Consider the following 13,817-nt stretch of genomic DNA (forward strand, 5'->3'; position numbering starts at 1 on the left):
GGGGTTTTCAAAATCTAAATATACCTAATTCCATAGAAAATTTTCTTTCGTTTAAGGCTTCCATTTCTCAAAAGTAAATACCAAAACTATTTCTTTTTAGTAACTCTTCAATATAGCAAAAACTAATGGGAAGCTTCATACAACTTTATTTTCCTAAGATTCTAAAAGATAAACTATGTACACAAATTTACTAAAAATTGAATATTTACAAGGGAGAATGGGTTACCTCCTTAATTGAAGAATTTTTTCAAGATAAGGCCGTTAACAGGAAGAGAATCTCTCTTTCCTGATAGATCTTGCAATATGAATGTGGAAGGGCCTATCTTTTCGCTGATTTGAAATGGTCTAAGCCACATTTTCTGGAACTTAGTGTGTTTCCCTTTATCTTCATGGGCTTTGTCCCATTTAAAACTAGATCACCGACTTGTAATTGTTTTGAACTGGTCGAAGTTATATCGAATGATGACTTGATAATTTGCTGATGTTTTGTATGTATGATTCTGGCTTTTTCCCTTTCTTTTTCTAATTTCAAGATTTGATCATGTCTTATTTGAATAGAAGATGAGGGACTTTCTTCAATAAACTGCACTAAAGCTAGGGATGGAAGTAGTAGATTTTCTGGTATGACAGCTTCCTTTCCAAATACTAGATTAAATGGAGAAGTTCCTATGGAGGGCTTCCGTGTTATTCTGTCATCCCATAGTGCGAATATCAAAGATTTATGCCAGTTTTTTATGATTATGCTCCATAGTCCTCTTAATAATTTTGATCAGATTTTTATTGGTGGATTCTGCTAAACCATTACCCTGAGGGTAGTAACTTGCAGAATACTTCAATTTAAATCCCCTTTTAATAGAAAACTCAAATATAGAATTTCCAGAGAAATAGGATTCATTATAAAAAACAAGAGCATTTGGGACACCAAACCTGGTAATAAGGAATTGATCTATGAATTCCATGATTGCCTCAGAGTTTGTTGTCTTCAAAGGAATTGCTTCAACCCACTTAGTGAAGTAATCAATGGCAGGTAAGGATATAATTATGCTGTTTGGATAAATGTGGAGTGATTTCCCCAATGATGTCCAATCCCCATTGCTCAGATGGTTGTTCAATGTTCACTGGTTGCAAAGGGAAGGCCGGCTTTCTTTGTCTTCCACTAGTGGTTTGACAACTTTGGCATTTCCTTACGTATTCATGAGTATCTCTGAACAGGGTGGGCCAATAATATCCAGCATGAATGATTTTGTGAGTTGTTGTACCAGCTCCAAAATGTCCTCCTGTTGGTCCGTCATGTAGCTCCTGCAAAACCTTTTGTGCTTCAGGTTTTTCTAAACATCTTAACAAAATTGAATCATAATTTCGCCTAAACAATACATCATTCACAATTATGAAGTTTTTCGCTTTCAATCTAATGGTGCATTTATTTTTATAGGAAATATTAGAAGGAGCGTATCCATTTTTTAAATAGAAAATCATATCTGCATATTGTGATTCAGGATTTGTGATACTTATCTGATTCATTTCTTGAGTATCTTCTGTACCTTCAGGTTCTTGAATATTGGATGCTCCTGCTAACAACCTGCAAAAACCTTGGCCTTTGACAATCTTTGCTAGTTTGATTTCTAAGTCATATTCTTGTAATGTTGTGACCCAATTTTCTCTCTTTTCTCCTAATTCCCTTTGAACTAGTAATTGTCTTACTACTGAAAAATGTATTATAACTTTTGTGTGAACTTTTAAGAGAAAGGGTATGTAGTGTTTAATGGCTTTGTACACAGCAAAGGCTTGTTTTTCAACTTCCAAGTAATTAAGTTCAGCACCTTGAAGATTTGAGCTGTAAAATGAGATTGGTGCTTCCAAGTTTTGATCATTAATCTGGGTCAGCACTGCTGCATAAGACGAGGCGGATGCGAGGGTATATAGCATGAAATGACTTGAAAAATTGGGAGTGCTTAAAGTAGGGGCATTAATGATTGATTGTTTGATAGAATCAAATGCCTCTTTCTCTGTAGGTCCCCATTTAAACACCGAATTTTTCTTGATCATCGTTTGCAATGGTAAAATAATCTGGGAAAAATCTGGAACAAATCTTTTAACAAAGTTAATTTGACCCAAAAATGACTGCATGGATTTTTTATTATGAGGGAATGGAATATCAGAAATCTCTTTAATTCTATCTGGATCAATATAAATACCATCCTTTGAAACAATGAAGCCCAAAAGCTTTCCTTGATTAAGAGCAAAAAAGGACTTCTTTGGATTAAGTGAGATACCATACCTTTTGCAGCATTCAAAGATTTGTTTCAAATCATGTAAATGATTAGATCTTTTCTTGGAAAATACAGTAATATCATCTAAATAGACAACTATTGATTTATTGATCAATCCTTTGAATGTTATGTCCATTGCTCTCTGGAATGTAGCTCCAGCATTGATAAGTCCAAAAGGCATTTTTTGGTAAGCATAAGTTCCCCACTTAGTTCTGAAGGTAGTTTTAAGCCTGTCCTCAAGATGGACCAAAATTTGGTTATATCCTAAAAAACCATCTAAAAATGACATTAACTTAGAACCAGCTACCGAATGGAGTGTCTGCTCCATTGTAAGTAAATGGAAGTTATCCTTTTGGCTTGCCTTGTTAAGATTTCTGAAATCGATACAAATCCTAATGTCGCCATTTTTCTTTCTTACTGGCACCATATTGGACACCCAGTTTGAATGCCTGACAGGAAAAATTATCTTAGCCTTCAAGAGTTTATTTAGTTCAGCCTTTATTTGACTCTCTAGGTTAGGATGAATCTTTCTTAACTTCTGTTGCACTGGCTTTTGTTCGGAAAGCATTGGAATAGTATGCTGAATGATCGATGCATCGTATGTTTTCAAATCATCATATTTCCAAGTGAAAACATATTTGTTTTTCCACAACAATCTAATGAATGCCATTCTTTCTTCTAAAGAAAGTCATAATCCCAAATTGATGTTTTGAGGGTTTTCCTTAGTACCTTGGTTTATCAATTCAAATCTTAAATTGGAACTCTGGAGCTTTGAGTTGGTCACCTATTTAAACCTGTCTTTAATATCATAAAGATCTTCAAGCTTGAGCACTGGTTTAGGTATTGAGTTTTCTTCTTGCTTTTCATTCATTTGAAGGTCATGATCACTTTCATGAATGATTTGATCATTGTAGGACTTGTCAGAAGTCAAGAAATTTAAAATGTCTTCATCATGATTGAACACTCACCAATTGGTGACGTTATCGGGAATTGATGGTCTAAAAATTAATTCTACTGAAAATCTATCTGGGCTGTAATCTTTGGATGGTAGGAGTTTGGAAGCAACATTAGCTAGTAGGTCTGTTGCTGCATTCTGGGACCTAGGGATGGGAGAAATATTGAATGCTAAAAATTGAGATGTGAGTTCTGCACCAAAGACTGATAGTGTTTGAGATGACTAGAAAGGCAATGAATTGTATTTCTAACTTGTTTTATAATGATTTCAGAATCACCGAACACTTTTAAATATTGAACTTTAAGGCCAATTGCTTTGTATAGTCATTGAACTAAGGCCTCATATTCAGTTGTATTGTTTGTGCATTCAAATTCTAATTTGCATGATAACATGGTCTTTTCTCCCTCGGGACTAACTAAAATACATCCTGCTCCTGCACCTTCACTAGATTTAGACCCATCAAAGTATAATGACCAAAATAAAGAATTATCAACAATTTTGTTTACAGTTTCTTCAGTAATATTAACACATATTGATCTATCTGTTTGTGAAATTTTTTTGATTTGAGATGTGAAATTATTAACTGAGAAAGGAGATGGTTGGGCAGTAAAATTGCCAAAGAATGATTCAGATGAGTAATTCCCCAAAATATTTTTATTGAATGCTATTGGTTGATTTTCTTGTTCGAATTCAGTAACAATATGGGTCATGTGTTTCTCCCGATCGATCTTGATCTGATTTGGCTTTCCTTTATAAGGAAGCCACATATGGGACCAATCGCTGGAGATATAACCATGGAGTTTCTCTAACTAGTCTCTACTCAAAATCAAACCATAGAATTCAAGTATATCAGCGATTAAAATATCAATTCTCTGAACCACTCTTGGATCAGCTGATAACCTGATAGTCACCGAGTTGATTTCCCCTAAAACGTGGACCTTAGTTCTATCCAACTGTACAATATGAATTGCAGACTTTTGGGGTTCAATGTTTCGTTTTGAACAAACTAGAGCTGGCATTATATTAGAGGAAGCCCTTGAGTCAATCAAACAGTTGTGTAGATTTCTATTATAGATCTCATAGGTTAAGAGGAAAGGAGGAGTATGAGAATTTGATCTATCCCCAATTAAAACAGCATCAATAGCTTTTACTCTACCAAGAGGTGGTTGACCTGAATCATTAGTAGCTTTGGACAATACTGCATTAGGAAGAGGAGAAGAAGGTACAGCATTTAACTCCTTAAGAAGTAATTTCTGTTGATGTTTAAGTTTACTAAGCTCAAACATAGTAATATTTGCCTTTTTCTTCTTCATGTCTTCGATAATATTGTAGTCCATAGAATGTGTAACTACTAATGTCTTAGATGTTGAAGGTAGATTTGAAGATGATGGTTGATTTTGGGATGGTATCACTGCAGCTTTCTTTGTGGGGAGCTTTTCTTTGGTAGTAGTGGTACCTGCATTTCTTTTTTTCGAAGTTGTCTGAACAAGTTCAGGAGTACCCTTACTTCTGGTAGTTACAGGGAAAGCTTCTTGTTCATTTTCTGTATCGGAGTTAGGTAAGATAAAGTCCCATATCCCATGGCATTCAACAGTCTCCTCTTCTTCAGGTTCTTTGGATGACAAGACTGTTTCATCCTCTTCTTCCTCTTCAGGATCTTAGTCTGCATTGGATATAGCATTTGGTGGTTTTGATTTAGGTTTCTTAAAATTTCTAAATGGCTTTTTCATTGAATTTTCAGCTACTTGCTTCTTGATTTCTACCATTTCATTTGAAATAGTCTTGAGAAATTTTTGTAGGCCCTCCATATCATATGGATCTTTAGGTGTTTTCTTCTTTGAATCATCCTTAAAAAAAACTTTTTTGGATTTTCTATCTTCAAGAACAGCTTTCTTTTCTAAAGCAATAATGCGTTTCTCTACAACAAGTTCCTCTTTCATGTTTTCAGCTAAAGTTGGTTTTGCATCTCTATCTACAAAAATAGCTATATTTGAAGGTAGGGTTGTTATATATTATTCGCTTCTGATTTTCTCACTTGGTTTAGAGGCGGTTGGAATCTTATTCAAGAGTTTATTAAATCGTGAGTTGAACTCCTTTATAGGTTCTTTGGATTCTATCCTAAGATTCAAGAGATCATTAATTAATGTTGCTAAAGATCTGTCATCGCCATACTTAGTCAAAAACTGTTCTTGGAAAATGTTCCAACTAGTAATGGATCCAGAGGGCAGGGAGAAATACCAAGACCCAACTGATCCTTGTAAGGTATAAGGGAAAAGCCTAACAACAACGTCTTCCTCTGTCACTCCTTTTAAATTAACTGATAACATGAAATTGTTAATATGTTCGTCGGCTTGTATTCCTGCATCTGGATTAAATTTTGGCAACCATTTTTCAAGATGTGCTGGCAATGGATGTAATGGTGTAGGCATAGTGATCGCACCAGGATTGTTCCATGGATTCTAAGCCATTGTAAAATTAATAGTAGATGATATTGCCGATGAAATTCCAGATGTTTGGGAAGGAGTTGATATTGAGGTTTGAGGTGGTGAAGTTCCTGATCCCTGTTGAACAACAATGTGTAATGGAGGAGTGGATGGTTGACTTCGCACTGGAGAAGATGAAATGGAGGATGATGATGAGAAAGTCTCACTATCAGATCCTTCAGTAGTCTTTTTTGCCCTTTTCCTTTTGGGTAAAGGCAACTCAGTAGGTTCAATACCGAGCTTTCCGCTTTGAAGTCTGGTGAGAGGGTGAGGTGGATTGAATTGCGAAGTTTCACTGCCTTGAGATACCTCAGATTTCTGTGGTGATATCGAAAAGCCTTGAAGTTTATGGATAAGAGACTGAACTTCAGGGGACTCAGGACTTAATCATTCTGAAGTATGATGGGTTTGAGCAGTGGTACTTGACTCCTCTTCTTCTCGTTTGAATATTGGTGTCCCAGCATGCAAACAGGAGGTCTGAGGTGAGGTGGAGGGAAATTTACTCTCAGAATGGGTTATAGGTTTGGGTAGGCTTGCAATTCATAGTTCAGGCCCTCCTTCTATTGCCAAAAATGTTGATGCCTCGAAAATCGCTGCAACAACATCGGGGAAAACCACCCGGTCTGGACCTTAAAGGCAGCTCCTTTTCCGTTTGGTGTGGTGGCTTCGACTAGAAATAATGGGACCAGTTTCCCAATAATTGATAAATAGGATGGATAAGTGGTTGATTCTCTAATATATAACGATAATGGATGGATGATTTAATCTAAAAAAGTAAAATTATAATCAACTATCCTATCCCGAGAAATTTCTTCTTTAGTGTAACTTTGGATGATCTTTATCTACAAACAGGCATATAGATGACTCTACTAGTAAACCAAGACATTTATTCATATGATAATTACTTTGTTCAAGTAGTTGAACCAAGTAATCATGAAAACATTATTACACTATTCTTCATATATATCATTGACATAAATATGATTGAAAGAATAACACTCCTTAGACATTCAATAGTGATAAGTATAAAGACTACTGTTAAAACACATACATATATCCAATGATAGCAAGATTAAATAAATGTTGATTCACATGAAAGAATAAAGAAAGAGCATAGATAATAGTACCATATGTTATTTGGATCACTCTCGATATCAATCGCATTTAGATTCCTTCTTCTAACTTAGAACCACTTCCATAACAAAGCAATAGTGCATATTTCATCAAAGCTTTCTTCGTTAAAATTTGAAATATTGGCCCAGTCTTTATAAAAATATATCAGAAGCACAATAATGTGACTTATTGATATGAGTTTATACAAAAACTGAGGAACCCCTCTAAAGACAATGAAAGGGTCTATAAATACTATCTAAGCTAACTAATTATGAAATAAAAATGTTATTAGGTGGTATAACTAAATCATGAGAATCTCCTCAAAATAGGCCTGTTTGTAGTCGGCAGCATGATTCATTGTTTCGGATGATCTTCCTTTGGTTTGAGCTAGCAGATAGCAAGCATTGGTTGCAATTCTGGAGGGTGAATCAGACGAGAATGTAGTTGGGCTGAGTATGTGGCATCATGGATTTCATGAATCATGTAACCGATCGCATCGGTTAAACATTTGAGTGCGCCCCTTTGACTGTATGGTTTAACTAAGAAAAACCAAAAGGTATTCCAAGTTAAACTTTGGATGTCGGCGATTAATCTTCCATTCTTCTCCAATTATTGATTGCATGTTTGTTCCAATTCTTTAGCTGACGGCAATTTACCTGGAGTGCACTGTGAAATCAAGTTAGACAGATAAAGAGCGTCATTGATTAACTCAATTAAATTATTGGTTGATAATTTGCATCTTGAGGTTTCTCTTTCTGCTTTCATCAATTGTGACTGCCATTCTAGGAAAAGGATTTCTTTATGTGATTCTAGAATCTTAGGTAGATTCACGGCTTACCCTTCACTGGTTTCTTGCCAAGCAAGAAAGTTGGTTAAAGTCTCATCGACCTGTTCCAAATCCTGTCTGGCATCAACTGATTTGTCAATTATTGATGAAGTAATCTCACAGAGGGGCTCAACCAGAGAAATATTATGACATAGCAATTTTAGCTGTGTAATCAATGCTTTATTGATTTGGAGAGCTTCGGACCTGAAATCTGCTGGTTGAGGAAGATTCTTGAACTTTTCTACTTGGTATGACAGTTGAGTGATTTACTCATCTTTCGTCTTACTCATTTGTTCATTCATTCTCTTCAACCTGGCCAATGCTTCGGATAATTATTTTTGTTTCTGTACTGCGCTTAGGTCTATCCTCTGCTTCTCCTTGAGTAATTGCTCATTTAATTTATTGTTTATCTGTTGCTGTGCTGATAGTTGTTGTTCTAACTGTTCTAATTTTTGTTGTCTTTCGGACACTTGTGACTGCAATGAAACAATTGTTTGGTCTTTTTCCTTAAGTAGATTGCTTACTTCCGATGCTTTATCCATAATGGCTGCCGAATAGGCTCCGGCATACTGAGAAAGTTTTGTGAGGTCATCGGAAGGATTAAATTCTTCTTTCCATATCACATCAACCATCTCTGTTTGTGCTGGTAAAAGGGAAGATTGATCAAGTCTTCTCTTTTTCCTTTGTCTTTTCACTACAGCCCTATGTTTAGGACTGTAAAAGACATCTAATGGTGGTATGTCTTCTATCTGCAAAACAATCTGATCGGATGGATCCTTAGGAATTATTTCTACATCTTTGCTGGTGGGTAGGCTGCTGGTCCTTTCAATTGGAACCATAGTTGTCACTGTATCTTGACCAACTGTTACTTGAGGTGTGTTGAAACCTTGTGAAGTTTTAGGATTGCTTATAATGGAGTTAAATTGTTGCCATTCTTTAAGGAGTTTGGGATCAATTTGAGTATTTATATCAATATGTTCACTGTCCTGTTCATTTTCTTTCTCCTGTTATGTCTCCTGTTCTAGCTCTTTTCCTTTCTTGGGAATCTTCTCCATAGTAGGAGGTTTGTCAATAATTTGTTGTTCAGGCTCGCTTGACTGGGTTGTTGGGGTAGTAGCTAATAAGTCCAGACGCAGAGTTTGCAACCTCTGTTCTCTGAGCCTATTGAATTCTACCACCCTTCATCTTTATATCTCATTTTGGCCAATGTTTTTACATGAAATAATGATTCTGCTGAAGAAAACAAGTCATCAAATTCATCTTTTTCATGATCAAACTTTGTAAGTTTGGCTTGTTCAAGAACATTATAGGCAACTTTCCTTGGATCGTATTGCCTATTAGGAATGGTTGCAAGATTGAGCATGTTTATTTTTCCTGCCTCTTTTTCTGCATGTTTGTAATCATGTAGAGTGTAAACATTGCATCTCAAAGGAAATGTAGGCAACACCTGCTTTTTAGAATTCCTAAGAGTTTTGGATGTTCCTACTGTTGTTATCTGGTAGGCCAATTCTCGAGCTAACAGCTTATCAGGTACATACAGAGGAAGGACATGGGGTCTTGCAAGGCTACCATAAACCCTTATATATGTGAACTTGTCTTCCCCGAACCAATTCCCTACAGCAGTCAAGTCAATCCCTGCTTCCTTGGAAATCCTTGGGGCAGGCTTATCAAAAATGGCATAATAGATAGGCAACATGAAACCATTACAGATTTGGTACAAGTGGTCTTTATAGTGTGCCTTCCATAACATCTGATGATAAATGTGGATTGGCTTAGGGTCTTGTGAAGTCCATCTCCACCCGAGTACAGGATATTCAGAATTAAAGCAAAGAATATCCATAATATAAGCACTATAATAAAAAGGGGGAATGGTCCTGGTGGTTTTACGTGAATTTGATCTAAAGTCAAGAATTGTAGTGGCTAATTTATCGGACAATATGTTTGCCCAATCCATCACATAACTACTAACTGTCGCTTCCATTAAAGGAACCATTTCAATAGTGAACCTTGTAGAGTCATGCATTCCCCACATTCTACACATCATTTCTCCAGCATAACAGTAAGGAGATGACAATGATTACATAGAGTGCTTACCCGATGATTCATGTTTGTGCTTTGCGGGATTCTGTGTCCACTGCTTAATTAGGGTTGATTTAGTCTCATTCTCCTCTGCGAACTTTTCAAGAAAGGCTTTGTTGTATTTCTTTTCAGCTTCGGGCAAGTGATACATCTTTCTTAAGTCATCAGGCTGAAATGAGCCAAAAATCCTTCCATCAACTGTGCAAAAAGTTCTATTTGAAACTGGAATTTCTTTTACCACCCATCTCACTACATTAGTGTATGGAAGAATTTTCTCACGCGCTGCTATCCTGTGCAAATATGAATCGGCTAAATATTTAAGAGAAGCTTCCAATTTATTAGTTAAGTCTGCAGTAGCTTCTTCCGATACTTCCTCAGGCTCCTCTGCTTCAATTAAATTGTAGATGCTTTGCCAACTTGTATTTCCAAGGCCGAGACACGTAGTGTCTGAGATTAAACCTTTTTTACTTGGTCCTGGATCATTGGTTGGCTGCACTGTTGTTGTAGGAGCCGCTGCTGCTACGAATTTCTTGGATTTCTTTCCCATTTGTTTCAAATTATTTATTTTGGTGGAGTTTTGCACAAGGAATCAAACCAATGTGATACGGAGAATAGCTAGTATAAACCAATATGAAATAATTATGTCAATTGGTGGATAATAAAGGATTATAGTGAAACTGCAGCAGATATAATCTAAAGGAAAATCTCGCCATAACTTCTTTATTAATTGGTCGTTTAACCTGTCAATCATGGTAAAGGAATTTTAAATACCCATTATATCGTTTATATGATGAATGATCCATTCAAGCGTGGCTTATATTCTTTGGCGGATAATCAGAAGTAAATCGCAATCAGCGATTGGTAATGTGAATAGAAAGGCTTCAATATTTGTCCAAAATATCTTTCGATTACTGAAAGGAGATACAACGCATGCAAGCCTTTTAATTACGTTTTCGAAACATGCGCCTTGATTTAACGCATTGCAATCGGAGATGGATTCAAGTCTTATTTCTTATGCTCTTATAACTTCGTCGATCGCCCATTACGATATGCCTTATCGCATCAGAGGATTTGAATGTGCCATTAAACATGCATTGGGTTGCTACCCCCTGTTAACGGGAAAAGTGTCTATTCAGAACGACCCTATCCCACTAAGGTGTGACAGTGACCTTAGAAACAAACAGAGAAAACTACTTTTGTATTCTTATTTATGAACTATAAACAAAGAGAAATAGGATGAACCAACCTATGTCTTGCGCTAGTCCTTTGATCCAATCTCTCTCCTCTTTGACAGCTTCCAGCTACCTGCAAGATCACAGAAGAAGGAAACTATACAAAGACATGGGTTCATACTCATAAAAAGCTTAGGATCAGATTTAAGCTAAACATACAAATGTAACAAGCAACAATGATACACAAGCATGTAGAAGAAACTCAAATAGTTTTATTGATATAACAAGATGATTCAGGAGGAGTTACAACCGATGATTCCTGATCCAGCATCAACCTCCCAGCAGAGAAGCCCCTCTTCACCTCCATCAAAGCATAAATCACCCAATACTCTGATATCTATCTCAAAACCAACAACAATTCTTTGCAATGTACAAAATTCCAGCCTCTGGATCTCTGGGATGAGGGATCCATATATAGATGTATGCAAGGAGTATGAGTCAGCTTATGATTTGACTAGTGTCTTCTCTCTGTCAGTTCTTGCTTCCACTTGGAGACTGAGAGCCTCTTACTCATCCTTGGTCGAATTCAGTGAGGCAAGTGTCATTGGAGAAGATTCTGGAAGCTTCCATTGTCTCTCCACCTCGTGGAATGACTCTGCCACTTGTCAATTCCCGCTCAACGCACCCTGGTAGTGCATTTAGGTGCGTTGCAACACACCTAGCTAGTGGACTTGGGTGCTATGCAATGCAATTGGCTAGTGGAGCAGCTGAAATGATCTTGATTTGACTGATTCTGAGCAGTTTCTGGTGGAGAACTTCTGAGAGAAGCTGTAATTTGTTGACCTTGTTCCTTTAGGAGTTAGAACAACACTTTTAGGGACTTAGGAGCCCTTGGTTTATGGACATTTCATGCTTAGAGCTGTAAGGCACAAAAATGTCTATAACAGTTGCCCCCTAAAGTATGAGGCCGTTTATCGGGTGAAATGCTTTATTAGGAGGATCCGAAGTTCTTTCAATGCTGGGAGGAGACCTGTAATAAGATACAATACAATACATTATCTTCATACTGTTTTCATGATCTAGCTGAGGCGGGCATTCCCATGCTCAGCTTTATAAATTCATTTTCATGTACATAGGACAGACAATCGTCTGATGGTAGACTGATGATTCTGATAGAGTCATCATCCTTTTGGTAGGATGATTATCTGTGCTGCAATGCTGTACATTTTAATGTCTTTATTTTCCTGAATATATATCGCAGCCCGGATGGATGAAACTAGATCCGGGGTCTTCAATCTCATCCGATCTTCACTCGAAGTACAATTCGATCCATGTGAGAAATGTTTTGAAGTCGAACATGGAAAGACATCGCTTGATTACCAGTCAATGATGTAAACTGTTAACAAGCGCGAGAGGAATCACCGATAATGATAATGACCCTCAAGGTACTGCAGTACAATTCACGTGGTGTGAATAAAAGACTTGGCATCGAACACCACGCAAAATCTTTCGGTCGAAGGTCATTGATGTATACCTATCGCTGGAAGTGAGAAACTTGCCATTGAGGCATGAAAGCTTCAAAGTACTGAATGGGGTGTTCCTAGATCAACTTCTTGGATAATGAGCTGATGTCGACAAGAAGTGATCCGTCAGAGGAGGGCCTTAATGAATCCCACATCAATGACATGGAACAAAGCAAATGATTTTGATGGAGGTGAAAACGATCTGGTGATATATGGTTCAGGATGGCGGTCATGAAAGAATGAAGTATAATGTATGGTAGTGGATGGGACATAGGTGACTTCTCTGGATGACTTCTCTTGAACATGTCGGTGACACTTATGTGATGGATTGGTAGCATTTACCCCAAATATGGATGGTATGGCGTGACCATGGTGATGCGACCGGTGAATGAAACAACCCAACCCGACTCGGGCACGGAGTGGAAGTGTCATGTTCAAGAGCGACTTGCTACCAATAAAGATTCTTTAAGTTTTCTTCCCAATTTTTCCCCAGTCATTGCTGACCAGTACCTCTTTATTTTTGTCAAGCTTGAGGAGGATAACATATGCTTGTTCTATAATTTTCCCTTCGGGAAAACCCATCGCTATGTTTTAACGAGCCTAGCGATAGTGAAACTCGTTCTCGTCTAAAGACAAGTTTGTCGCTATTAATCTTTTTAACGAGTCTAACGAAAAAGATAACTCGGTCCTTTTCATTTTTAGAGAGTCTGAAAAGGTACGTAAAGGTAACTCCGAAATTCCTTTTTCGTCATCTAATCCCTTAAGTCCGAAAAAGTATAAAACAATACAGAAGGGATGAATTTTCGATAGTTTTAACGAGCCGAACAAAACAAGCGCTCGATCTTTTTGTGCAATAATCCCTCAGGTCCAAAAAGATTAAAATCTAGAGGAGGGATAGCACTTCCTGTCGTTTTAACGAGCTGGAAGGCCAAAACTCGGAAATCTTTTCATATTTTACGAGTCAGTTGAAAAGAGCTTAAAGAAGACTCGTCTTTTGAGGAACGAGTGATAAAATGGGTAGCAGCTGATTCCAGGTAAGGTTTGGAATTTTCCAATCACGGCAGTGTCACAAGGATGGCTAGTGAAATCACTCTTCGCAGCTGTTCCTCAAAATGGGTAAACAATCAAATGGAGGTGAATGATCGGCCAATGGAAAAGTGGAGGTGACGATGCAAACACGATGAAGGCTTTAATGGCTGAAATGCTTCATTCACGGTGGTTATTTACCGGGGAATAGTTCATTTTTTAACGAGCTTAAACGCGAGTGGAAACATTTGCTCATGTCTTATGTTTATTTTTTAACGAGCTTGAACTATGCGCTAAAACTGCTCAATTAATCCAGTCATATGATAAGAATGTCTCATATAAAAACGGCAACTTTTAGATTTTTGCCCCA

This window comes from Pinus tabuliformis, chromosome 2_2, assembly GCF_031772625.1.
Source record: "Pinus tabuliformis cultivar Carrire ecotype Pingquan chromosome 2_2, CPIR1, whole genome shotgun sequence".
NCBI lineage: Eukaryota > Viridiplantae > Streptophyta > Pinopsida > Pinales > Pinaceae > Pinus > Pinus tabuliformis.